The sequence below is a fragment of the Melanotaenia boesemani genome, chromosome 9 (assembly GCF_017639745.1).
Source record: "Melanotaenia boesemani isolate fMelBoe1 chromosome 9, fMelBoe1.pri, whole genome shotgun sequence".
Taxonomy (NCBI): domain Eukaryota; kingdom Metazoa; phylum Chordata; class Actinopteri; order Atheriniformes; family Melanotaeniidae; genus Melanotaenia; species Melanotaenia boesemani.
This window is the reverse complement of record NC_055690.1, coordinates 9,337,214-9,363,524: the sequence shown is the minus strand read 5'-3', so window position 1 is coordinate 9,363,524 and position 26,311 is coordinate 9,337,214. Positions and strand designations below refer to the sequence as shown.

General features: G+C 45.1%; 9 non-coding genes and 2 pseudogenes across 9 annotated transcripts; all 11 read right to left on the bottom strand.

The window, feature by feature from the left end:
* Positions 1-2,574: 2,574 nt before the first annotated feature.
* Positions 2,575-2,738, bottom strand: LOC121646751. The gene has a single exon (XR_006011695.1). It is a non-coding gene; the product is annotated as a U1 spliceosomal RNA (small nuclear RNA).
* Positions 2,739-3,712: 974 nt separating this feature from the next.
* On the bottom strand, positions 3,713-3,876 carry LOC121646759. The gene has a single exon (XR_006011702.1). It is a non-coding gene; the product is annotated as a U1 spliceosomal RNA (small nuclear RNA).
* A 974-nt stretch (positions 3,877-4,850) lies between these two features.
* LOC121646758 lies at positions 4,851-5,014 on the bottom strand. Its single transcript, XR_006011701.1, has one exon. It is a non-coding gene; the product is annotated as a U1 spliceosomal RNA (small nuclear RNA).
* A 974-nt stretch (positions 5,015-5,988) lies between these two features.
* LOC121646755 lies at positions 5,989-6,152 on the bottom strand. Its single transcript, XR_006011699.1, has one exon. It is a non-coding gene; the product is annotated as a U1 spliceosomal RNA (small nuclear RNA).
* A 975-nt stretch (positions 6,153-7,127) lies between these two features.
* On the bottom strand, positions 7,128-7,291 carry LOC121646750. The gene has a single exon (XR_006011694.1). It is a non-coding gene; the product is annotated as a U1 spliceosomal RNA (small nuclear RNA).
* Positions 7,292-8,264: 973 nt separating this feature from the next.
* On the bottom strand, positions 8,265-8,428 carry LOC121646754. The gene has a single exon (XR_006011698.1). It is a non-coding gene; the product is annotated as a U1 spliceosomal RNA (small nuclear RNA).
* A 972-nt stretch (positions 8,429-9,400) lies between these two features.
* On the bottom strand, positions 9,401-9,564 carry LOC121646753. The gene has a single exon (XR_006011697.1). It is a non-coding gene; the product is annotated as a U1 spliceosomal RNA (small nuclear RNA).
* Positions 9,565-10,539: 975 nt separating this feature from the next.
* LOC121646749 lies at positions 10,540-10,703 on the bottom strand. Its single transcript, XR_006011693.1, has one exon. It is a non-coding gene; the product is annotated as a U1 spliceosomal RNA (small nuclear RNA).
* A 943-nt stretch (positions 10,704-11,646) lies between these two features.
* Positions 11,647-11,804, bottom strand: LOC121646764. The gene has a single exon (XR_006011707.1). It is a non-coding gene; the product is annotated as a U1 spliceosomal RNA (small nuclear RNA).
* An 8,688-nt stretch (positions 11,805-20,492) lies between these two features.
* On the bottom strand, positions 20,493-20,665 carry LOC121646790 (annotated as a pseudogene).
* Positions 20,666-20,955: 290 nt separating this feature from the next.
* On the bottom strand, positions 20,956-23,159 carry LOC121646107 (annotated as a pseudogene).
* Positions 23,160-26,311: the final 3,152 nt, after the last annotated feature.

The following is a 26,311-nucleotide window of genomic DNA, read 5'->3' as shown; positions in this document are numbered from 1 at the left end:
CTCATTGAGCCAAACTAGACCCAGTGAAACAAGGCAAATTAAGTTAAGGGTTTTTTTACCTTCTTCTTTTTCTTTTGTCTCCTCACAAACTCACCCTCTGATTTTACTAGGGCATCGTCCGTATCATCATTAACCATCATCATAGTCGTTTCTGAAAAGACTGCGATGCTCTGTGGGTCCAAGAAGGGGCCAGTGGTGGATAGGGATGGCCAATTGCCCTGTGAGTCCTGATCCTCCACAGGTGATTCGGATGACATGGGGCGTGGACGTCTGCGTTGGTCTTTTGAACTGAGACCAGTTAAGGGTGAGTTTAATGCTTCCTTTACCTTGTCAGCAATCTCCTCTGAAGGGGGAAACAGGGGTGAGTTCTGGGGGGGTGGGTCTTCCAGGTTCTGTGTGTCAGGAATAAGATCTGCCATCATCGTATCCAAGATGTCTCTGCACTCCTTAGTAGTAGTTGGTTGATGTATTTCTTTAAACTGGTCCTCCTGGGTCTCCTCTGCTGGCTTCCCAAATGCACTAGGCATGCAGGAAGAAGACGCCGATGGGGGGGGGATTCTCAATAAGAGTGGAAGGGGGGGACTCTTCCGTCTGAAGGGAAATCCCTCTGTCATGGTCTGTCATCGCTTTTATAGTTGGGGGAGGAGTTTCCTCCTCCATCTCCTCCTCCTGTTGACTCATAGTTGGGGCCTCGTTGATTGGGGCCAGCTGTTCCTCATTATCCTCAATGTCAGCATTGTCACCAGCTGATTGTAATTGTTGCCCTTCTGGTGCCTCTTGTGATTCCACTGCACGGGCTTTGGCTTTGTTAGCATATGATTGTGGGCATGACCGAAAAGAGTGCGTTTCTGATAAACATAAATTGCATTTCCTGGGCAAAATACAGTTCTTTGTGGCATGCTCATTACTATTACAGTTCCTGCAATGAATACTGGTACAAGCCGTGGCCAAATGTGACTGAGAGCCACATTTTCTACAAGTTTTTGGCTGTCCAGGGTAGAAAACATAACCTCTTATTGCCCCCAATTGGATAATTTGGGGTAAGTGAATAATGTTCCCAGTGTGTTCGTCTGTCTGTAGTTGGACATAGAAACGTCTTGCCCCAGTTCCAATTCCATCTTGGTCCCGTAACTCCATGCCTCTTAAAACTTTACATTTCAAGGCTAGCCAGGTTTGAATGTCATCCATTCTTACCTGTTCTGAATACATGATCACAGTCACGGCCTTTGGTTCCCTCTCCGATAGCGGGGTCATTGCTATATCCTTCAGGTAGGGTTTGGAGTCCTTTTGAGAATTGAAGGATTGAATACAACTCTCAAAATGTGCGTGCGTAGCAAAGATCACTTCAAAGGTCTTTTTCCCAGGTAAGGCAAAAATGTAGTCCACTTCTATTGGCTTAAATCCAAGTCCTTTTTGAACAATGATCCTACTGAACTGTAGTCTATCCATTTCTGCGTCTCCTTGCAAATCAAAACGTACTGCGTTCCGCCTGGAACCAGTAAAATTGAAGGCCATTTTTTAGCCGACACACACTCTACAGGTAGAAGATAAACCAAACAACCACTCAGGTGATCATGGTGTCTCCCCTGCCAGGTAAGTATGACTTGGACTGGCAGGAGACAGAGAGCTCCTTCCCGGGTGCTGTGCCCTGGCTGACGGAGCTGCATTGTGCCCCCTGCTGGAAAAAGCAAGCGGCTCTCCGCCCACGCCAGCCGGCCCTTCTCCGTCATCCTGTTTAGCTCCCGTCCCTCTGTTTTGTCCTTCTTTTTTTTTTTACTGTTTTGATTTTTCTCTGCGTTCATGTACTTTGGCGGGGGTGCCAGGGTTTGTTTTAGGGCTTGGTGGATAGATCCGGCTGTCAATATCATCGATAACAGGACCAGTATCGGCATCCATTGATACCGGCATGATGAGGTTGATATTTTTTCTTCACAGAGTGCTTCGTGGGGGACAAAAAAGACAATGAATGAAACAAGACACTGAATGAGAGCCAGCCAAGAGTAGGTGTTGCTTTCGTTGAGCCAATTTGCAATCTTGACTTTATTTTTCTTTCAAACAATTGTGTAATAAAAGGAAATATAAGACTTATTTTATTATTTATTATTTTGTTAGTTTACATGGTTTTACAAATAAAAAAAAAGCTTAAATTGACATTTTTTTCAGTTCTGCCATTCAGTTTCTTGATGAGAAAAATGTTTTGACAATAGTCTTTGTACTTTGTTTGATTTTGACAATAATAAGGAATATTAGAGGCAAAATGATTAAATGATTGTGAGATTTCAAGCAAAACGTGTCGGGATCAGAGTTACCCACCCTGGATTTAGTTGGTATCAGATCGATACCAAAATTTGCAATATCACACAGCCTTCAACCTGGGAGGCCACGCCCACTTGTGCTGCGCAAGTGCCCTGCACTACTGAACGCTGACCCATGCAGCCTGCAGAAGCAGGCAGTGGCAGCTAGAAAAGCATCCCTCTTTTGGCATGCCGCTTCCATCTCGGCTACTTGCCAGCTAGCATGCTGCTGATGAGGCCGCTTTACCCCCCCGAGGCTTTGTCTTTGGACCATGCAAATAAGGGGAGAGCGCGAACGCAGTCCCCCACTACCAGAAATTATGCAGTCGAGATTCCCACATTTGGGGAATTCGCAAGGGTCAGCACGGCCGGAGTGCAATGGCCGAGCCTCGCCCTGGGTGATCCACGTTCGTGATCATGGTGTCTCCCCTGCCAGGTAAGTATGACTTGGACTGGCAGGAGACAGAGAGCTCCTTCCCGGGTGCTGTGCCCTGGCTGACGGAGCTGCATTGTGCCCCCTGCTGGAAAAAGCAAGCGGCTCTCCGCCCACGCCAGCCGGCCCTTCTCCGTCATCCTGTTTAGCTCCCGTCCCTCTGTTTTGTCCTTCTTTTTTTTTTTACTGTTTTGATTTTTTTCTGCGTTCATGTACTTTGGCGGGGGTGCCAGGGTTTGTTTTAGGGCTTGGTGGATAGATCCGGCTGTCAATATCATCGATAACAGGACCAGTATTGGCATCCATTGATACCGGCATGATGAGGTTGATATTTTTTCTTCACAGAGTGCTTCGTGGGGGGCAAAAAAGACAATGAACGAAACAAGACACTGAATGAGAGCCAGCCAAGAGTAGGTGTTGCTTTCGTTGAGCCAATTTGCAATCTTGACTTTATTTTTCTTTCAAACAATTGTGTAATAAAAGGAAATATAAGACTTATTTTATTATTTTATTATTTTGTTAGTTTACATGGTTTTACAAATAAAAAAAAAGCTTAAATTGACATTTTTTTCAGTTCTGCCATTCAGTTTCTTGATGAGAAAAATGTTTTGACAATAGTCTTTGTACTTTGTTTGATTTTGACAATAATAAGGAATATTAGAGGCAAAATGATTAAATGATTGTGAGATTTCAAGCAAAACGTGTCGGGATCAGAGTTACCCGCCCTGGATTTAGTTGGTATCAGATCGATACCAAAATTTGCAATATCACACAGCCTTCAACCTGGGAGGCCACGCCCACTTGTGCTGCGCAAGTGCCCTGCACTACTGAACGCTGACCCATGCAGCCTGCAGAAGCAGGCAGTGGCAGCTAGAAAAGCATCCCTCTTTTGGCATGCCGCTTCCATCTCGGCTACTTGCCAGCTAGCATGCTGCTGATGAGGCCGCTTTACCCCCCCGAGGCTTTGTCTTTGGACCATGCAAATAAGGGGAGAGCGCGAACGCAGTCCCCCACTACCAGAAATTATGCAGTCGAGACTCCCACATTTGGGGAATTCGCAAGGGTCAGCACGGCCGGAGTGCAATGGCCAAGCCTCGCCCTGGGTGATCCACGTTCGTGATCATGGTGTCTCCCCTGCCAGGTAAGTATGACTTGGACTGGCAGGAGACAGAGAGCTCCTTCCCGGGTGCTGTGCCCTGGCTGACGGAGCTGCATTGTGCCCCCTGCTGGAAAAAGCAAGCGGCTCTCCGCCCACGCCAGTCCGGCCCTTCTCCGTCATCCTGTTTAGCTCCCGTCCCTCTGTTTTGTCCTTCTTTTTTTTTTACTGTTTTGATTTTTTTCTGCGTTCATGTACTTTGGCGGGGGTGCCAGGGTTTGTTTTAGGGCTTGGTGGATAGATCCGGCTGTCAATATCATCGATAACAGGACCAGTATTGGCATCCATTGATACCGGCATGATGAGGTTGATATTTTTTCTTCACAGAGTGCTTCGTGGGGGGCAAAAAAGACAATGAACGAAACAAGACACTGAATGAGAGCCAGCCAAGAGTAGGTGTTGCTTTCGTTGAGCCAATTTGCAATCTTGACTTTATTTTTCTTTCAAACAATTGTGTAATAAAAGGAAATATAAGACTTATTTTATTATTTTATTATTTTGTTAGTTTACATGGTTTTACAAATAAAAAAAAAGCTTAAATTGACATTTTTTTCAGTTCTGCCATTCAGTTTCTTGATGAGAAAAATGTTTTGACAATAGTCTTTGTACTTTGTTTGATTTTGACAATAATAAGGAATATTAGAGGCAAAATGATTAAATGATTGTGAGATTTCAAGCAAAACGTGTCGGGATCAGAGTTACCCGCCCTGGATTTAGTTGGTATCAGATCGATACCAAAATTTGCAATATCACACAGCCTTCAACCTGGGAGGCCACGCCCACTTGTGCTGCGCAAGTGCCCTGCACTACTGAACGCTGACCCATGCAGCCTGCAGAAGCAGGCAGTGGCAGCTAGAAAAGCATCCCTCTTTTGGCATGCCGCTTCCATCTCGGCTACTTGCCAGCTAGCATGCTGCTGATGAGGCCGCTTTACCCCCCCGAGGCTTTGTCTTTGGACCATGCAAATAAGGGGAGAGCGCGAACGCAGTCCCCCACTACCAGAAATTATGCAGTCGAGACTCCCACATTTGGGGAATTCGCAAGGGTCAGCACGGCCGGAGTGCAATGGCCGAGCCTCGCCCTGGGTGATCCACGTTCGTGATCATGGTGTCTCCCCTGCCAGGTAAGTATGACTTGGACTGGCAGGAGACAGAGAGCTCCTTCCCGGGTGCTGTGCCCTGGCTGACGGAGCTGCATTGTGCCCCCTGCTGGAAAAAGCAAGCGGCTCTCCGCCCACGCCGTCCGGCCCTTCTCCGTCATCCTGTTTAGCTCCCGTCCCTCTGTTTTGTCCTTCTTTTTTTTTTTACTGTTTTGATTTTTTTCTGCGTTCATGTACTTTGGCGGGGGTGCCAGGGTTTGTTTTAGGGCTTGGTGGATAGATCCGGCTGTCAATATCATCGATAACAGGACCAGTATCGGCATCCATTGATACCGGCATGATGAGGTTGATATTTTTTCTTCACAGAGTGCTTCGTGGGGGGCAAAAAAGACAATGAACGAAACAAGACACTGAATGAGAGCCAGCCAAGAGTAGGTGTTGCTTTCGTTGAGCCAATTTGCAATCTTGACTTTATTTTTCTTTCAAACAATTGTGTAATAAAAGGAAATATAAGACTTATTTTATTATTTTATTATTTTGTTAGTTTACATGGTTTTACAAATAAAAAAAAAGCTTAAATTGACATTTTTTTCAGTTCTGCCATTCAGTTTCTTGATGAGAAAAATGTTTTGACAATAGTCTTTGTACTTTGTTTGATTTTGACAATAATAAGGAATATTAGAGGCAAAATGATTAAATGATTGTGAGATTTCAAGCAAAACGTGTCGGGATCAGAGTTACCCGCCCTGGATTTAGTTGGTATCAGATCGATACCAAAATTTGCAATATCACACAGCCTTCAACCTGGGAGGCCACGCCCACTTGTGCTGCGCAAGTGCCCTGCACTACTGAACGCTGACCCATGCAGCCTGCAGAAGCAGGCAGTGGCAGCTAGAAAAGCATCCCTCTTTTGGCATGCCGCTTCCATCTCGGCTACTTGCCAGCTAGCATGCTGCTGATGAGGCCGCTTTACCCCCCCGAGGCTTTGTCTTTGGACCATGCAAATAAGGGGAGAGCGCGAACGCAGTCCCCCACTACCAGAAATTATGCAGTCGAGACTCCCACATTTGGGGAATTCGCAAGGGTCAGCACGGCCGGAGTGCAATGGCCGAGCCTCGCCCTGGGTGATCCACGTTCGTGATCATGGTGTCTCCCCTGCCAGGTAAGTATGACTTGGACTGGCAGGAGACAGAGAGCTCCTTCCCGGGTGCTGTGCCCTGGCTGACGGAGCTGCATTGTGCCCCCTGCTGGAAAAAGCAAGCGGCTCTCCGCCCACGCCGTCCGGCCCTTCTCCGTCATCCTGTTTAGCTCCCGTCCCTCTGTTTTGTCCTTCTTTTTTTTTTTACTGTTTTGATTTTTTTCTGCGTTCATGTACTTTGGCGGGGGTGCCAGGGTTTGTTTTAGGGCTTGGTGGATAGATCCGGCTGTCAATATCATCGATAACAGGACCAGTATTGGCATCCATTGATACCGGCATGATGAGGTTGATATTTTTTCTTCACAGAGTGCTTCGTGGGGGGCAAAAAAGACAATGAAATGAAACAAGACACTGAATGAGAGCCAGCCAAGAGTAGGTGTTGCTTTCGTTGAGCCAATTTGCAATCTTGACTTTATTTTTCTTTCAAACAATTGTGTAATAAAAGGAAATATAAGACTTATTTTATTATTTTATTATTTTGTTAGTTTACATGGTTTTACAAATAAAAAAAAAGCTTAAATTGACATTTTTTTCAGTTCTGCCATTCAGTTTCTTGATGAGAAAAATGTTTTGACAATAGTCTTTGTACTTTGTTTGATTTTGACAATAATAAGGAATATTAGAGGCAAAATGATTAAATGATTGTGAGATTTCAAGCAAAACGTGTCGGGATCAGAGTTACCCACCCTGGATTTAGTTGGTATCAGATCGATACCAAAATTTGCAATATCACACAGCCTTCAACCTGGGAGGCCACGCCCACTTGTGCTGCGCAAGTGCCCTGCACTACTGAACGCTGACCCATGCAGCCTGCAGAAGCAGGCAGTGGCAGCTAGAAAAGCATCCCTCTTTTGGCATGCCGCTTCCATCTCGGCTACTTGCCAGCTAGCATGCTGCTGATGAGGCCGCTTTACCCCCCCGAGGCTTTGTCTTTGGACCATGCAAATAAGGGGAGAGCGCGAACGCAGTCCCCCACTACCAGAAATTATGCAGTCGAGATTCCCACATTTGGGGAATTCGCAAGGGTCAGCACGGCCGGAGTGCAATGGCCGAGCCTCGCCCTGGGTGATCCACGTTCGTGATCATGGTGTCTCCCCTGCCAGGTAAGTATGACTTGGACTGGCAGGAGACAGAGAGCTCCTTCCCGGGTGCTGTGCCCTGGCTGACGGAGCTGCATTGTGCCCCCTGCTGGAAAAAGCAAGCGGCTCTCCGCCCACGCCGTCCGGCCCTTCTCCGTCATCCTGTTTAGCTCCCGTCCCTCTGTTTTGTCCTTCTTTTTTTTTTTACTGTTTTGATTTTTTTCTGCGTTCATGTACTTTGGCGGGGGTGCCAGGGTTTGTTTTAGGGCTTGGTGGATAGATCCGGCTGTCAATATCATCGATAACAGGACCAGTATCGGCATCCATTGATACCGGCATGATGAGGTTGATATTTTTTCTTCACAGAGTGCTTCGTGGGGGACAAAAAAGACAATAAATGAAACAAGACACTGAATGAGAGCCAGCCAAGAGTAGGTGTTGCTTTCGTTGAGCCAATTTGCAATCTTGACTTTATTTTTCTTTCAAACAATTGTGTAATAAAAGGAAATATAAGACTTATTTTATTATTTTATTATTTTGTTAGTTTACATGGTTTTACAAATAAAAAAAAAGCTTAAATTGACATTTTTTTCAGTTCTGCCATTCAGTTTCTTGATGAGAAAAATGTTTTGACAATAGTCTTTGTACTTTGTTTGATTTTGACAATAATAAGGAATATTAGAGGCAAAATGATTAAATGATTGTGAGATTTCAAGCAAAACGTGTCGGGATCAGAGTTACCCGCCCTGGATTTAGTTGGTATCAGATCGATACCAAAATTTGCAATATCACACAGCCTTCAACCTGGGAGGCCACGCCCACTTGTGCTGTGCAAGTGCCCTGCACTACTGAACGCTGACCCATGCAGCCTGCAGAAGCAGGCAGTGGCAGCTAGAAAAGCATCCCTCTTTTGGCATGCCGCTTCCATCTCGGCTACTTGCCAGCTAGCATGCTGCTGATGAGGCCGCTTTACCCCCCCGAGGCTTTGTCTTTGGACCATGCAAAAAGGGGAGCGCGCGAACGCAGTCCCCCACTACCAGAAATTATGCAGTCGAGATTCCCACATTTGGGGAATTCGCAAGGGTCAGCACGGCCGGAGTGCAATGGCCGAGCCTCGCCCTGGGTGATCCACGTTCGTGATCATGGTGTCTCCCCTGCCAGGTAAGTATGACTTGGACTGGCAGGAGACAGAGAGCTCCTTCCCGGGTGCTGTGCCCTGGCTGACGGAGCTGCATTGTGCCCCCTGCTGGAAAAAGCAAGCGGCTCTCCGCCCACGCCGTCCGGCCCTTCTCCGTCATCCTGTTGAGCTCCCGTCCCTCTGTTTTGTCCTTCTTTTTTTTTTTACTGTTTTGATTTTTTTCTGCGTTCATGTACTTTGGCGGGGGTGCCAGGGTTTGTTTTAGGGCTTGGTGGATAGATCCGGCTGTCAATATCATCGATAACAGGACCAGTATCGGCATCCATTGATACCGGCATGATGAGGTTGATATTTTTTCTTCACAGAGTGCTTCGTGGGGGCAAAAAAGACAATGAATGAAACAAGACACTGAATGAGAGCCAGCCAAGAGTAGGTGTTGCTTTCGTTGAGCCAATTTGCAATCTTGACTTTATTTTTCTTTCAAACAATTGTGTAATAAAAGGAAATATAAGACTTATTTTATTATTTTATTATTTTGTTAGTTTACATGGTTTTACAAATAAAAAAAAAGCTTAAATTGACATTTTTTTCAGTTCTGCCATTCAGTTTCTTGATGAGAAAAATGTTTTGACAATAGTCTTTGTACTTTGTTTGATTTTGACAATAATAAGGAATATTAGAGGCAAAATGATTAAATGATTGTGAGATTTCAAGCAAAACGTGTCGGGATCAGAGTTACCCGCCCTGGATTTAGTTGGTATCAGATCGATACCAAAATTTGCAATATCACACAGCCTTCAACCTGGGAGGCCACGCCCACTTGTGCTGTGCAAGTGCCCTGCACTACTGAACGCTGACCCATGCAGCCTGCAGAAGCAGGCAGTGGCAGCTAGAAAAGCATCCCTCTTTTGGCATGCCGCTTCCATCTCGGCTACTTGCCAGCTAGCATGCTGCTGATGAGGCCGCTTTACCCCCCCGAGGCTTTGTCTTTGGACCATGCAAAAAGGGGAGCGCGCGAACGCAGTCCCCCACTACCAGAAATTATGCAGTCGAGATTCCCACATTTGGGGAATTCGCAAGGGTCAGCACGGCCGGAGTGCAATGGCCGAGCCTCGCCCTGGGTGATCCACGTTCGTGATCATGGTGTCTCCCCTGCCAGGTAAGTATGACTTGGACTGGCAGGAGACAGAGAGCTCCTTCCCGGGTGCTGTGCCCTGGCTGACGGAGCTGCATTGTGCCCCCTGCTGGAAAAAGCAAGCGGCTCTCCGCCCACGCCGTCCGGCCCTTCTCCGTCATCCTGTTGAGCTCCCGTCCCTCTGTTTTGTCCTTCTTTTTTTTTTTTACTGTTTTGATTTTTTTCTGCGTTCATGTACTTTGGCGGGGGTGCCAGGGTTTGTTTTAGGGCTTGGTGGATAGATCCGGCTGTCAATATCATCGATAACAGGACCAGTATTGGCATCCATTGATACCGGCATGATGAGGTTGATATTTTTTCTTCACAGAGTGCTTCGTAGGGGGCAAAAAAGACAATGAATGAAACAAGACACTGAATGAGAGCCAGCCAAGAGTAGGTGTTGCTTTCGTTGAGCCAATTTGCAAGCTTGACTTTATTTTTCTTTCAAACAATTGTGTAATAAAAGGAAATATAAGACTTATTTTATTATTTTATTATTTTGTTAGTTTACATGGTTTTACAAATAAAAAAAAAGCTTAAACTGACATTTTTTTCAGTTCTGCCATTCAGTTTCTTGATGAGAAAAATGTTTTGACAACAGTCTTTGTACTTTGTTTGATTTTGACAATAATAAGGAATATTAGAGGCAAAATGATTAAATGATTGTGAGATTTCAAGCAAAACGTGTCGGGATCAGAGTTACCCGCCCTGGATTTAGTTGGTATCAGATCGATACCAAAATTTGCAATATCACACAGCCTTCAACCTGGGAGGCCACGCCCACTTGTGCTGCGCAAGTGCCCTGCACTACTGAACGCTGACCCATGCAGCCTGCAGAAGCAGGCAGTGGCAGCTAGAAAAGCATCCCTCTTTTGGCATGCCGCTTCCATCTCGGCTACTTGCCAGCTAGCATGCTGCTGATGAGGCCGCTTTACTCCCCCGAGGCTTTGTCTTTGGACCATGCAAATAAGGGGAGAGCGCGAACGCAGTCCCCCACTACCAGAAATTATGCAGTCGAGATTCCCACATTTGGGGAATTCGCAAGGGTCAGCACGGCCGGAGTGCAATGGCCGAGCCTCGCCCTGGGTGATCCACGTTCGTGATCATGGTGTCTCCCCTGCCAGGTAAGTATGACTTGGACTGGCAGGAGACAGAGAGCTCCTTCCCGGGTGCTGTGCCCTGGCTGACGGAGCTGCATTGTGCCCCCTGCTGGAAAAAGCAAGCGGCTCTCCGCCCACGCCGTCCGGCCCTTCTCCGTCATCCTGTTGAGCTCCCGTCCCTCTGTTTTGTCCTTCTTTTTTTTTTTACTGTTTTGATTTTTTTCTGCGTTCATGTACTTTGGCGGGGTTGCCAGGGTTTGTTTTAGGGCTTGGTGGATAGATCCGGCTGTCAATATCATCGATAACAGGACCAGTATTGGCATCCATTGATACCGGCATGATGAGGTTGATATTTTTTCTTCACAGAGTGCTTCGTAGGGGGCAAAAAAGACAATGAATGAAACAAGACACTGAATGAGAGCCAGCCAAGAGTAGGTGTTGCTTTCGTTGAGCCAATTTGCAAGCTTGACTTTATTTTTCTTTCAAACAATTGTGTAATAAAAGGAAATATAAGACTTATTTTATTATTTTATTATTTTGTTAGTTTACATGGTTTTACAAATAAAAAAAAAGCTTAAATTGACATTTTTTTCAGTTCTGCCATTCAGTTTCTTGATGAGAAAAATGTTTTGACAACAGTCTTTGTACTTTGTTTGATTTTGACAATAATAAGGAATATTAGAGGCAAAATGATTAAATGATTGTGAGATTTCAAGCAAAACGTGTCGGGATCAGAGTTACCCGCCCTGGATTTAGTTGGTATCAGATCGATACCAAAATTTGCAATATCACACAGCCTTCAACCTGGGAGGCCACGCCCACTTGTGCTGCGCAAGTGCCCTGCACTACTGAACGCTGACCCATGCAGCCTGCAGAAGCAGGCAGTGGCAGCTAGAAAAGCATCCCTCTTTTGGCATGCCGCTTCCATCTCGGCTACTTGCCAGCTAGCATGCTTTGTCTTTGGACCATGCAAATGAGGGGAAAGCGCGAACGCAGTCCCCCACTACCAGAAATTATGCAGTCGAGATTCCCACATTTGGGGAATTCGCAAGGGTCAGCACGGCCGGAGTGCAATGGCCCGAGCCTCGCCCTGGATGATCCACGTTCGTGATTGTTAGAGCAAGCAGAAGTTGACAGTTTAAAGTTTCTCCCTTAAGGATGGGTAATGATTTGCGGTCTCACCCACCCTGCAGAGGACAGGATGTGGTGGTCACAGCTCTGTGTGATAAGGGTCATAAAATGTTGTATGCTGATCTGTTTCCCTGTTTGAATTTTGCTTGAACTTTGTTTGCTCTACTGAAGTGTGATAGCTGCTCAATAAAGAGGCTGCGCTGGGGTTGAGACTTCGGAGTTGACACCAGACACTCTCTGAGTGCTGAACCACCGTCTCTCCCCATCGCGATGAAGCTGACTTCACTCTGAGTTCGTTGTGTCTTATGGAAGCAAGTGTAAGTGGTAAGACTGGTAAGAAGGCAGATAAAAAAAGAAGGAGCTGGAGTGTGCTCACAGGTGGTTAGAGGAGTCTAAGATTCGCAGGGATAATATTAGAAAGTTTAAAGAAAGAAAGAAGGGCGAAGAGGCTGCTATGGCAGCTTTTGTAAGACCTGGTGATAACGAGACCGGTGCCGTCTACCCAAGGAGACGGGACCAACCTGTTCAGCCCGCACCAGGCCCCTCGGGTGGTGCTGCTTCGGCCACCCAGGGTACTCCCAGAAGAGGCAGACTACCACCTACTCTGACCCCAACCTCGTCCCCGCTTGCATCTCTTACTGCTCCACCAGTAACAGATTCACCTAAACCAGGCCCGGCAGCCCCGTTATATCCGTTGCTGCCACCTGCATATGACTTAAGACCATCAGATAGTGTGCGCCCACCAGCCAGATACACAGAGACTTTCCCCATGATTCAGGTTGCTAATCCTAACCCTGAGGCAGCTGACAGACACATGTATGTGTTCAGACCATGGACTCTTGAGGAAGCTGCCAAGGCAGTGGCAGGTGTGACTCCTCCTCGTGAGAATCCTGATGACTGGGTCCAGGACATAACTGATATTGTGTATTCCTACAGACTGAATGCTCATGAGGCAGGAGAAGCTATGATGTCCTTTTTGGGGAAAGACTGGGGCAGAGTGAGAGGAGATTATACAGGCAGAGATGCGGTAGGAGCAGTTAGCCCCTACCCAGCAGATGGTGACATAACTGGAGCCTATAAAACTCAGCTAGATGCACTTTTTGACCGTGTGCGTGTTGCCTTTAAGAAAATGGCTAATTACAGCCACCTTGCAGCTGTAAAACAGAAGCCAAATGAAGAAGTGGATGATTTCCGCATACGGTTTGAGAAAGAATTTAAAATACACAGTGGCATTCCCTATGATACTGACGAAAAAGGCCCGTATCAGCAACAGCTTAAAACAGCCCTGTTGGACAAGATGACGTATCAACAAGAAACAGGTTTGCAGATGCAACTGCGAAGCAAGCAGCAGCAGGGCAATTTGGGGTCAATGATCTGTACTCTGCTGAGCAGCAGGGGGTCTTTATTGACCACACGGTGCTGGGCGACATGCAGGAAGCAGCGTCTAAGACAGAGAAACAACTCTGGCTTACTAAAGGAGCAGCTACAAGTCAGAGAACAGCACTTTATGAACTTAATGGTAAACCTGTTCTCCCAAAATCTTTATTTAAAGCAGCGGCATTGGTGACACATGGTGTATGTCATGTGTCAACAGGGGGGATGAGTGACATTATAGAGAAGCAGTTCACAGCCTTTGGATTAAAATCTTACTTAAAAAACTCTTGTAAATCCTGCGTGATCTGTATTAAACATAACCCACAAGGCAACATGAGACCACAGAGGGGCAGGTTCCCTGACCCAAAATATCCTTTTCAGACACTCCACATGGACTTTATTGAACTAAACCAGAGAGGACCACATAAATACTGTCTGGTAATGATTGATGCTTATTCTAAATGGGTTGAAATAGTCCCAGCTAAACGTGCACTGACTGTGGCAAAAGCAATTTGTAAACACATTATACCCAACCATGGTATTCCAGAAATAATCTATAGTGACAATGGACCACACTTTGTGAACAAACTAATCTCAGACATTGCAGAACACCTTCAAAATGACTTTGAAAAACCACTGTGCATACCATCCTCAAAGTGCCAGATTAATAGAACGGACAAACGGGACAGTTAAATCCAGACTGAAAAAGTGCATGGAAGAAATGACAAGGCCCTGGCCTGAATGTTTGGATTTAGTAAAGCCATACATGAGAATAACCCCTTCTGACAAAGGATTAACTCCTTTTGAGATCATTCATGGCAGACCTTACAGACTACCAGTGTTTTCTAAAGACTTACAGCATGCTAATGATGAAAACACTTTAGCAGACTACATGAGGAAAGTTCTGCAGCAAAGAGATGTAATCAATGCAAGTTTATTGCCCTCCGATTGTATTCCCTTACAGGACCTTCCTGAGCTGGTGAAACCAGGAGACTGGGTCTTCATTAAAGTCATCAAGCGCAAAACCTGGTCCAGCCCACGGTGGGAGGGGCCTTACCAAGTGCTGCTGACAACGCCTACGGCAGTCAAGATAGCGGAAAGACCCAGCTGGATACATCTCAGTCACTGCAAACTTCTGAGTGCAAAGTAAGGCTGCTGTGAGTGGGGGAAGGAGGGCTGTGATTAAAACCTACAGCCTCTGGCTACAAATAGGGATTATCTTTTAGTGATAATTCGTATCAACGCCAGTGAAGAAACCAACGGATCCCATTTCACCTTAAGCGGCACCTTTAACTCAGAAACCAGCACAAATGGAGGATCTGGAGCAGAGACGTAGACCAATGCATCACTGCTGCTGGACCTACGCGTGTGCTGTGACTGTAGCATGTCTCACCACCTTGTCCTTTGCATTATTCGTTTGCGTGATGATAAATACCACCTGCTGTACCTATATTCCTGTTGAAGTTAATGGAGATGTGGCGCAGGCAATGGCTGGCCTGCAGAATCTCAGGGACAGTATGGCTGCAGACCCCCTGAGTGGGGTTTCTGGTCATGGCTTACTAGTGGACCATGGTGGACTGTGATATTAAGGGTGTGTGCTCCATTCTTATCAGTATTGATTCTATTTTGCATTCTGATTTCTTGTGTGATTCCATGTCTTAAATCCATGATTTCTCGCGCAATTTCACATGCTTATGCGCAACAACTTATGTTGTCACGGGAGTATGCTCCACTCCCAGTTGATGCTACAGACACAGGTCTGTAATGTTCACTGTTATGATGCCTGTATTGAAAATGTGAAGACAAGTGATATAGTCTGATGCTATGAAAAGTGGACTTCGTTTTATATTTGCATTTCTTCACATATTTTTGATTCATGTTTTTGATTTATGTTTGGTATATGCTTGGAATTGATAACTTTAAATGTCAAACAGGTGGGAAATGTTAGAGGAAACAGAAGTTGACACTTTAAAGTTAACAGTTTAAAGTTTCTCCCTTAAGGATGGGTAATGATTTGCGGTCTCACCCACCCTGCAGAGGACAGGATGTGGTGGTCACAGCTCTGTGTGATAAGGGTCATAAAGTGTTGTATGCTGATGTGTTTCCCTGTTTGCACTTTGCTTGAACTTTGTTTGCTCTACTGAAGTGTGATAGCTCCTCAATAAAGAGGCTGCGCTGGGGTTGAGACTTCGGAGATGACACCAGACACTCTTTTTTTTTTTTTTTTTTTTTTTAACCTGTCTTGTCCAGCATCGTTGCAAACAGAATGATTGTCTGGCTGCTGTCTGGTGCTGGGCAATTTTACTCTATCAAGCAGGGATTTATACTACATGTATAAAGTCCCTCTTGATGAAAAACTTTATTAAATCAGACTCTTAATGCTGGACTCGACCGGAGGGGACAGAGAGAGAGAGAGAGAAAAGAAAGTAGAGAGAAGAGGGAGGGGAGAGAGAGGGACAGAAAGGGTGTGGGGAGTGCGGGTGGGGACTTGAAACATCATACAGAAGACCATGTAATCCATACTACTTACAACATATATAGCTACGATCATCCTAGCCAGTAGGTCATTACACAACTAGTTGATAATAGTAACAATAATAATAATAAGAGTAAGAGTAATAATAATAATAAGAACAGAAATAATAAAAAAAAGAAAAAAAATATGATAATAGATATAAGTGAAACTGCTGTATTCAAGAACACCGCGCAGAGAAACCTGTGTGGATGTGTTGGAGAACTCGGCCACACGGCGACGCAAAGACTGTGTGGAGACGTTCAGGAAGGAGTGACCATGCAGAGTGATCATGCAGATGCCACCTCACTTGAACAGAGGCCAGAGTCAGGCCAGCGGTCCCGAGACCCAGGCCACCAGCCCCCCCGCAGGCAACAGATCCCGACCGGTCCACAGAGACGACCACTCGCCCGCCCAGGAAGGCAGCAGCAGGAGACCCCAGCAGGAGCCGCCCCGCGGACCCAGGGCACCGGCCCCGGCGGGCTGAGGCCAGCAGTCCCCGACCCCCCCGGGCACCGGCCGCCCGGGACAGACGGGGCAGAGGGCCCGGGCCCAGGAGCGCAGGGACACCCCCCTCCCCCACAGGCCGAGGGCCAGCACGCCACCCGGGGGGACCCGGCCCGCCCAGACGGCCACCACCAGAGGCCAGCCCCACACCCCAGCACCCAGCCGCACACCCCGAGAACCAGTCCTGCCCCCCTCACCAGACACCAGACACTCTCTGAGTGCTGAACCACCATCTTAAAACAAACGTTTTAAACCTGTAGTCAATCGTTTCTAAACGGAGAATGTTCTTACCAACACCGGTCCAGGGAAACAAAGCTAGGGTCACTTTTCCCCCAACAGTCCAGTGCTTGTGTTCTTCAGGTACATCAGTCCCCAGTTTGTCGTCATGTGGAGCGAAGGTGGGTGGAATGATGGGGCTTAAAGCTCTTTTCTTCCTGGAATGTGTGGTTTCGACGTGTTGCAGACTCACCAGAATGGTGTGATCGGACAGATGCACAGGTGCGCAGAGGCCTGTCCAGTTGAACGGCAGAGCTGCATAGACCTTTTTTCCACACAGCCACCAGCCCCCCTCAAGAAGAAACATGGCCCCTCGTGCCAGGCTGTACCATTCGTCCTTAGGGCTGGACTCGATGTTGTTGCATTGGCCTGGTGGTATGGATCCAACTGGTACTGTCCCTATGGATTGGTTGTAACACCACGAGAGGTTCACGTGGGCAGGTAGATATGCCTGTTGGACAGGTGGTGGATCACCCTGAGGAAGGCGGCCTCTGCAGACCACAAAGATATTGAGGTGAGAGATGTTAAACTGTGTTTTGCGGCAGTCACATCCCCCGAAACAGTACGGGTTGTACCCTCTGCTTGTGAGATAAGCAAAACATATGGCATCACAGTAGGTCTTGGCTCGTGTATAAAGGTCAGGTTGGATGGATGACTTTGGTATGACTGAGCAAACATAGCAGTCGATCTGGTTCTTCAAGGCGGCCAACATTTTGGCATACGCATACCAGAGGTTGACGTCCTGTAGCTCCAAGGGGTTATGGTCTTTCCACAGGTGTGCATGATGGTGCACATACCTCTTAAACATTGTTTCTGGTAGCGGTGCAGGGTAGAACCATCTGTGGCCACAGCAAGAATAATGCAAAGGACAAGGTGGTGAGACATGCTACAGTCACAGCGCACGCGTAGGTCCAGCAGCAGTGACGCCTTGGTCTATGTCTCTGCTCCAGATCCTCCATTTGTGCTGGTTTCTGAGTTAGGGAGCCGGCTGCAATAAGTATAATAAATAAATAAACTCAGGTTTTTTATTTTAGAAAGAGATTAGGTAATTTTAGGCTACATTCACACAGCAGGTCTTAAAGCTCAAGTGCAATTGGTTTCAGTCGTATTTCATATTATTTACATGTTATAACGTCAAAAATCTTATTGCTATATATAAATATAAATGTTATACTTATTGCTTAAAGTATTAAACAGCTTTATGCAATTTGTTATGAATTCTTCCAATTATAAATGTTCATGTATTCATACCTTTAATTTGAAGTAGGCATTTTATTTTGAAGACGGCTTATGCACTTCCTCTTCCTCTTCTTCACGTTCTACCTTCGACATGTTTCCAGCGGTACAGAGGTCACTGACGATGTAAGTTGTGTTTATTCTGAGACAAGATTAACTTTTTAAATGTAACTTACTCTTTCTGCTAGTGTTGTCGCGCTCCTGTGTATGTTTGCACTCTTTAAAATGCCCATTTCTGCCCGTTAGCATGATCGCGATTTAGCATCGTTTAGCTAACCGTATGACTGTTAACTTCACATTACTTTAAGCTAACATGTGCATGCTATATGTTTAAGTGTTATAGCAGCAGTATTTTATTTACCATGAAGTGTTTCTTTAGGACACTGTATTTAATTTACAAGACTTACACACACACTTTACTGATAGCTTAAGTGCTTTCAGACCGAAGCCCTGCAGTGGTCAGTTAGGCAAAAAATCAGCATCAGAGGTCAGATTCCTCAACACTATTGTAACCAGATAATGTTATTTCGGATGTCATGTTTTAATGTCGTTGCAAATCAGTGTAATTTCACAACTTTTTCTTCATTTAAAAGAAAAAATGTGACCACACTTTGGTTTTGTGATCTAAAAGTGGAATGATAATATCTTGTAAAGATGTTTCTAAGTGATTTTTTTATACATTGTTTTTGTACTTTTTAACTTGATATTTACACAGCCAATTAAATGATCTAATAGTATATCCAATTATGTGATATTTCTGTGTGTTTTTACAAGTAAATACAAAGAACTTTGTGAATTTCTGGACAATATTAAACTTTCTTTTACTACCATGTTTTCTTATTTTGAACAGTATGGTCGGGGAGGATTTGGACGAATCTGGAGGAGGCGAACATGGGTCTTTGGAATGCTAGGCAGAACAGGCATGAGAAGGCGGCCCATTCTGAGGCTAGTCAGAAAACAGTCCTGGTGGCACTTGATCCCAGTCATAAGGTATTATGATTGCCAAGGGACCACTATCATCTCAGATCAATGGAGGGTTTAGATGACGGCACTGGCTAATAGTGGATATGTTCACTATTCAGTAAACCACAGCCGGTCATTTGTAAATGCAGAAACAGGTGCCCATACAAAGAACATTGACTGTGAGTGATCTACCTACAAATCCCAGGTCTGGAGACTGCCTGGCAATCGAACAGAGAACACCTTGAAGAAACAGCTTGCCTCAATAGAGTGGACACATTGGGTGGCCAAATCTCACAAGAATGGTGCACTTGGACATATGCTTCACGAGATATGCAAACAGTACAAAGTTTAAAATATATGGAAACAATAGTTTCCATTTATTGGGGGAAATGCTTGCATGTGTGTGTGTGTCTAACTTTAAGGTACATTTTGTGTAATAAATACTGTCTCTTCTGCAGTTGTTATCAATTTTGAATGGTTTGCACATGTTAGATAGCGATATGCATAAAGCCTAAAGAGATCAAACTGTTATTTTCAATATAGAAAAAATGTCACAAAACTAGTAGGTACTGGTCAGGTAATGATTAGTTAATGCTTCGTTCCTCAGTAAGTACTTGGTATGATGTTTGACTTTACAATAATGTACACAAAAGTAGTAGGTACTGGTCAGGTACTGATTAGTTAGTGATGCGTTCCTCAGTAAGTACTTGGTATGATGTTTGACTTTACAATAATGTACACAAAACTAGTAGGTACTGGTCAGGTAATGATTAGTTAATGCTTCGTTCCTCAGTAAGTACTTGGTATTAGGTTTGACTTTACAATAATGTACACAAAAGTAGTAGGTACTGGTCAGGTACTGATTAGTTAGTGATGCGTTCCTCAGTAAATACTTGGTATGATGTTTGACTTTACAATAATGCACACAAAAGTAGTAGGTACTGGTCAGGTAATGATTAGTTAATGCTTTGTTCCTCAGTAAATACTTGGTATGATGTTTGACTTTACAATAATGTACACAAAATGAGTAGGTACTGATCAGGTACCGAGTAGTTAATGCTTCGTTCCTCAGTAAGTACTTGGTATTATGTTTGACTTTTTTATGAAGGTAAACAGTATAATAGATAATGACCAGTCAATGATTAAGTAATGACTTATTACTTAGTAAGTGATGAACAAGTAAAGGTAAGATGACACAGCAGTACAAGAATAAATAAATAAAACTGCTTTTCATCCTTAAAAAGGCTTTTAAAATCACCAGGAAACAGGCTTTTGACTAAATGAGCTGTTCACTCAACGAGTCAGAGTAATCCAGTACTCACATGAAGAATTTCTCTTTTGTTCCTTAATAAGCCTGGTTTTTGTGGGTACCAGTAAGTACTGGTTAACTGCCCATTACTTCCCATTACGCCTGTAAGGCGTTCACTAGTAACGAAGCAAATAATTAACCAGTAGTTCTCTAATAAGTCTGGTTTTTGTGGGTACCAGTAAGTACTGGTTAACTACTTAATACTTCCTGATTCGCCAGTAAGGCGTTCGCTAGTAATGAAGCAAATAATTAATCAGTAGTTCCCTAATAAGTCTGGTTTTTGTGGCTACCAGTAAGTACTGGTTAACTACTTATCACTTCCTGATTCTCCTGTAAGGCGTTCGCTAGTAATGAAGCAAATAATTAACCAGTAGCTCCCTAATAAGTCTGGTCTTTGTGGTCACCAGTAAGTTCTGGTTAACTACCCATTACTTACTGATTCGCCCCCCAAGGTGTTCCCTAGTAACGAAGCAAATTTTGCGTCCAGTATTGTAAAGTGTTACCCAATTTTGAAGAGTGCGCACCGCTCCTGGCAGCACTGAAACGCCAGGTCGATGCATGGAGTGAACGGAGCGAGCTCCTCTTTCAGACTCCCATTCCCTAAAAATCCATTTAATACGTAGCCCTCACATGGAGGACATATCAGATATTAAACTGATAAGAACAGATTTTTTTTTTCAAGGTTTTATTGTACATTATTTCAGCATTTTACATTTGTACATTTTTTTACCCATTTTACGTATTTACGTATATTACTATGGAAAAAAGGAATCCATTGTTAATCTGTAAACCTTTTAAAACCTAAAAACAGCTTTACAGTTAAAAGCAACATACAAAATCAAATACGTTAAAATCGGTAAAAAACAGTGCTAATTATTTCATTAAAACCTGGTTTTAAAGAAAAGTAAATGCAGTTTCCAAAAATCAAGCCCTCCAGCTCTCTTGTCTGCAGGAGGGGGGGGGGGGGGCTTCTGCTTTACAACGGGGCCTTGTCCACCCCTCCAAACAGTCGGTCTCTCGGGTCCCCTGTCTTGTGCTCAGGGGGGATCCCCCCCTTCCTGCTCCTTCCCTCCATCCACACCCGGAGAGCCAGGCCGCTGCTGCCTCGACCTTCCTCGTGTGGCTCCGGCTCCCTCGTCCGAAGAGGCACAGGCGAGGCTTCTTCGCAGCTGCGTCCTAGGCCTGCTGCCTGCAGATGTTATCTCTTTTATCGTTTCTGCTGCCATCCGGATCACAGCTGCTGGGGGAATCTGCCTGTGCCTCCTTACCAGCAAGTTCCTGGAGGTCCACATGGCGTCTTTTATGGCAGCCAGGGTGAGCCACTGTTGTACACGGTCCTCCTTATTCTCGTTTTTTTTGGTGTCTCACCCCGTACAGCACCAGCTTTGCTGAAAGGACCTCCCTTGCTGGTAAGTTCGGGAATTGCAGGGAGCCGGCTGTTGCCCACAGGTCTACGGCAGCAGTGCACTCCCAGAGCAGATGTCTCACCGTCTCTGGCGCGCCACAACCAGGTCGGGGACAGGTTGATGTTGCTGACATGCCCCGGGAGTGCATGACGGACCTGACCGGGAGGATCCCATGAGCCACCATCCAAGACAGCTCCCGGAGTCTGTTTGGTAGGGCAGAGTGGCCCACGTTATGCCAAACCGCAGCGGCCTCCCCTAAGGTGAGGCCTTGTACTGGACATACCGCTTCCCGCTCCTGTACACAAGAGATCAGAGTGCGATGGTTAGTAAAAACATGCAGATCCTCTCCTTCAAGTCTAAAATCCTTTAAAAACTTTTGTTTAAAAGCATACGTTGGTGGTAAGTTAAAGGATATGGGCACTTTGAGATCTACTGGTATGATTTTAAGTCTTCTCAGGTAGGATCCCATCCAGAACCTTGTCATTGCCACCGACTTGGGGTTTCTGGAGGGATCCGTAGCCTGACTAAAATGAATAGCAACGTATCTACATCCCAGAAATAGATTGATGTTTGGGACTCCTTTTCCTCCTTTTTCTTTTGGCTTTTTCATTACTTCTCTTTTTAATTTTTCACACTTTGATCCCCATAGGAAGTAAAAAATGGCTCGGTCTAGTTCTAAAAGCCTTCTCCTAGGAGGAATAAAAACAGCTTACTCCTTAGGATAATGCCTTTGCTTCTTATTTCTGCAAGGGTCATCATCTCTTGCTTAACTTCCTTTATTTCTTCATTAAAGTCCAATCCTATTTCCATTAAATTAAAATATCTCTGTAATCGCCTTTGCAGCCCCATCATGCATCTTCGTTCAGTAGCTCTCTTTTTCCTGCTCATTTTCTTAAAAAAAGTCTGGGTCCTTCCCTTCACCATCTCCCACCAGTGTGCCCGTGTGTTGTATAAGTCTTGGAGGGTCTGCCAATCCTGATACTGCTCCCTGTATTGGTCGACGATGGACTGGTCCTCCAATAGGGAGCAGTTCAGTCTCCACAGTCCACCTCCAAAAGTCACACCCGAAGAAAGTGATAGCGTGCATGACAGCATACTGTGATCTGAAAAAAAGACAGCTGTTAATCTAGCATCATTTACCTGGCACTCATGTGTAAAAAAATAATCAATACGAGAAGCTCTGGTACCATCACCACTGAACCAGGTGAAGCCCTCCTCTCTAGGATGCATCATTTTAAAACAGTCCGTCAACCTAAAATCTCTACATATACCCCGCAATAAAACTGATGATTTGTCTATTTTAAACTCCTCCCCCGCCCTTCTTCTATCCTTACGGCTTAAAATACAATTAAAATCCCCCTAAAACCAATGGTGCCCTCCCTAGCATGTGGGGCTGCAGATCTTGTAGAAGGTCATATCTGTCATTTTTATCACTAAAACCATAAACATTTAAAAGATTAAAAGCCTGTCCCAAAAAGGTCAGATGTGCTAAAAGTGCCCTTCCGTCTCTCACCACAGTGCTTCCCTTCACCAGCACCCGAGGGTTTTTTATTAGAATGGCCACTCCATCATTTTTATTTTCATTTGACCCGCTCCACAGGGACGTGTGCGGCCATTTTCTTTCCAATTTTGTGTATTTTCTATAAAAAGGTAGGCCACATTCTTGTAATAGAAATACGTCTGATTTTTGGGAATTTAAGAAGGATAAAACAGTTTGTGCTCTAATTTCCGACCTTACACTCCTCACATTTAGTGATGAGAAGGTGAGGGTCATGAGTATGGCAGTATAGTAAAAATATAACATTTCTTTTTTTGTTTGTTTATCTCACATAAGACTTATAAAAGGCAAGACCTATGTTATTTCATGTGAGCGAAGCTCTTCCTTTACTTCCACAGGTGGGGAGGAGAGGGGTCCAGCTCCACCCCCCTTTCGGACTCTTGGAGTGGGCCTCTGTTGTAAAGACCAATTCATTTTATTTTCCTTCGGAGTTGATTGTAAGGCCAGTGTTAAGAAGGAGACCTCATTTGGTGAGTCAGGGGGGAAGATTCTGGCATCTCCCTCAGACGAGCTGTCTGTCGAGACTCCAGTTCTCCCCCTCTTCTCTATCACTATTGGAGAGTCTGAAAAAAAGTCTGATACCAGCCTCTTATTTTGCTGGTCATCGTGAACATAAGTTTCTTCACTAACTTCTTGTGTTCCTTTTTTCTGACTCTCCATCACAGCTTCCCCCTCATGCTGCCTTTCCCCATCCTCACTTGAATCGGTTGTGGATGAGGAATCTGCAGACTCCTCCCCCTCTCCCACCTCATCTGAAGACTGTTCTCCAATCCCCTCTGTTGGCGGGAGATTTGAAATTTCCAAACCAGGCTCTTCAATTAGCTGTCTAACGGGCTCCAGCTGTCTTTCATTTTGTCTTTTAACCATTTTGTCCATTTTCAGTTTATTAGCAAAGGATTTAGGGCAATCTCTGAAGAGGTGATTTCTGTCTCCACAGAGATTACAAGCTCTGCCATTCGTACATTCCTCAAAGGTATGTCCCACTTCTCTGCACTTTCCACAAAACGTTACCTCACATGCCTCTACCAGGTGCCCATGTTCGCCACAGTTGCGGCAGAGCTTGGGCTGCCCCTGGTAGTGAATGTAGCCTCTGTTCTTACCCAGCACTATCATATTTGGCAAGTGTTTCAGGCCCTGGAATCCCTGGGGGTCCTGCCATTGTTGAATGGGGACCCTCCAGGCGCAATTCCAGATGCCATCCACGTCTCTTACCTTAATAGCCTGGCCTTTAACAGTGCAAAATCTACCCAACCATACACATATGTCCTCTGCATTTACCGTTTCATTGAACATCCTGACAATAACCTATTGTAACCTAATTGTAACCTAATAATAGCTATTGTCGGTCAATTTCTCAACGACAAAGGCAGAGAATTGGGCTTTCACATTTTCAAATCTGTTCCAAAAAACAGTTAACAAGGCAGCAGAAACAAAACTAACATCAAAACCCTTATTTCCTGGTAAACTGAGGATACAATTCAAATCACTTGCGGAGAATTTTAATTCTTTCTGAATCAGTTTCCTAGAGAAGTCTAGTCTGGACATCTCAAAGTAATTTTCTCCCTCTTGTCTAAAGAGGAAGCGCACGCTGTGGTGCCTCCTCATGCAGGCAAAGGTTGCCGAAAAGGTGGAGGCACCACAGGCTCAAAAGGAAGAGAAACGTAAAACTACAAAAGCAGCGTTTTAAGGTATCTAAATTTAAAAAAAAAAAGCCTTAAAAATGACTTACCTTGCACAAGACTTTCTTTTGTTACCTAAGAAACAAAAGGCAGTTCAAGCAGTTTTACAAACAGTAACACAAAAAGGAAATGTAGTGATAACTGGAACAATGTTTTGAATCACCCACAGCTATGTTCTAGCTGTAATGATTGAAAACAAAACCCCAACACAAGTAATATCCTCCCAAGTACTGGCAAAAAAATATAAGCCACAAGGCTAAACTTTCACCACCCAAGGAGGCGATCGCTGTATTAGCCAGAAAGCCGAGAAGCGATAACCTTCTCCTGACTGGCACCAGACTCCCTTTTGTGGGCACGTAGCGCACTTGTGTCGGTGCCCTGTGTTGCCACTGGGAATGGCTAATTTGCACATCTGCCAATCCAGGCAATGCAGCCAGCGCTCCTTAATACGGGGGGTTAGGGAATGCTGAGTCCTCGTGGACAGAAATGAACGGGCAAGTGCTGCCGGTGTATGCAAAGTCGTGACGATGGACTTGTCACCATTTCAAAAGGGCTGCCGTCACGTTTGAGCTCATAACTCCCTTATTCTTGGACCAAAACATTCTGGAGTACCAGCGGAACGTAGTAAAATGCTTGACCCTCTTTCAAGTGTTTCATGCTGGAGTACCAGGGACACAATAAAGTATTTCGAGTTTCCACTAACCTCCACTCACTTTTATTCATTTTTAGAATTTTGTTCTAGAGTACCAGGGGCCCAAACGGGACTGTGTGAATTTTTCCACACTCTGTTACTGTTCAAAGTGTTTCATTCTGGAGTACCAGGGACACAACAGTGTTTATTGCAGTTTTCCACTCACTTTTAATCATTTCTAATGTTTCATTCTAGAGTACCAGGGGATCAAATGGGACTTTGTATATTTTTTCAAAGTGTTTCACTGTGGAGTACCTGGGGCACAAAGAGAACTTGGTGATATCTCAGTCATGCTTTGTCCAACGTATATGAAACTTTTCCCACATGTTCCCCAACATCCCATGAGTAGATCCTGTGGGTTCCAGCTCAATCCGTGGAGAAATAAGCCAGTTATGGCCTCTAAACGCCTCCGAGTTCACCCAGGCGTTCCTCCGCCTTCTCCCCCGCAGCAGAGCACTCCCATCCCGGCCAGAGTGCGCTGCGCGGGTCGATCAGACAACTCTCGCTCATAACTCACCGGCCGTTGGTCAGAAATTTCTGAAACTTTTCACACGTCTTCCTCAACATCCACAGAGTGTGTCCTGTCAGTTTCGGCTCAATCTGTTGAAAAATGACCAAGTTAAACCGCTGTCCACAAACCTTACCTGACATCCAATAATAAAGTCTTAGACTTGGAAAGTTGGGTTCAATCTGTCATAAACCAGCCATACTTCATGCTAGGCTCCCCAGATTTGTACCAGTTGTCCATTGTCAACCCCTCTATATGTGTGAGAGGCTTGACGAAAATCAGACAAAGTACAGTACAGTTATGGCATTCTGAAAACAGGTGTCCACGTCTAATACTTGATCATTAAGCCTCATAACTCGGTCATACTTGGATCTACAAAGCTGAAACTCCAGATCTAGACTCATGAAGCTCCAGTGAGTGTGTGATATCGATTTCAGCTCGATATCTGTAAAAATGACCACTTGATGGATGCTGTCCACAAACGTGACCT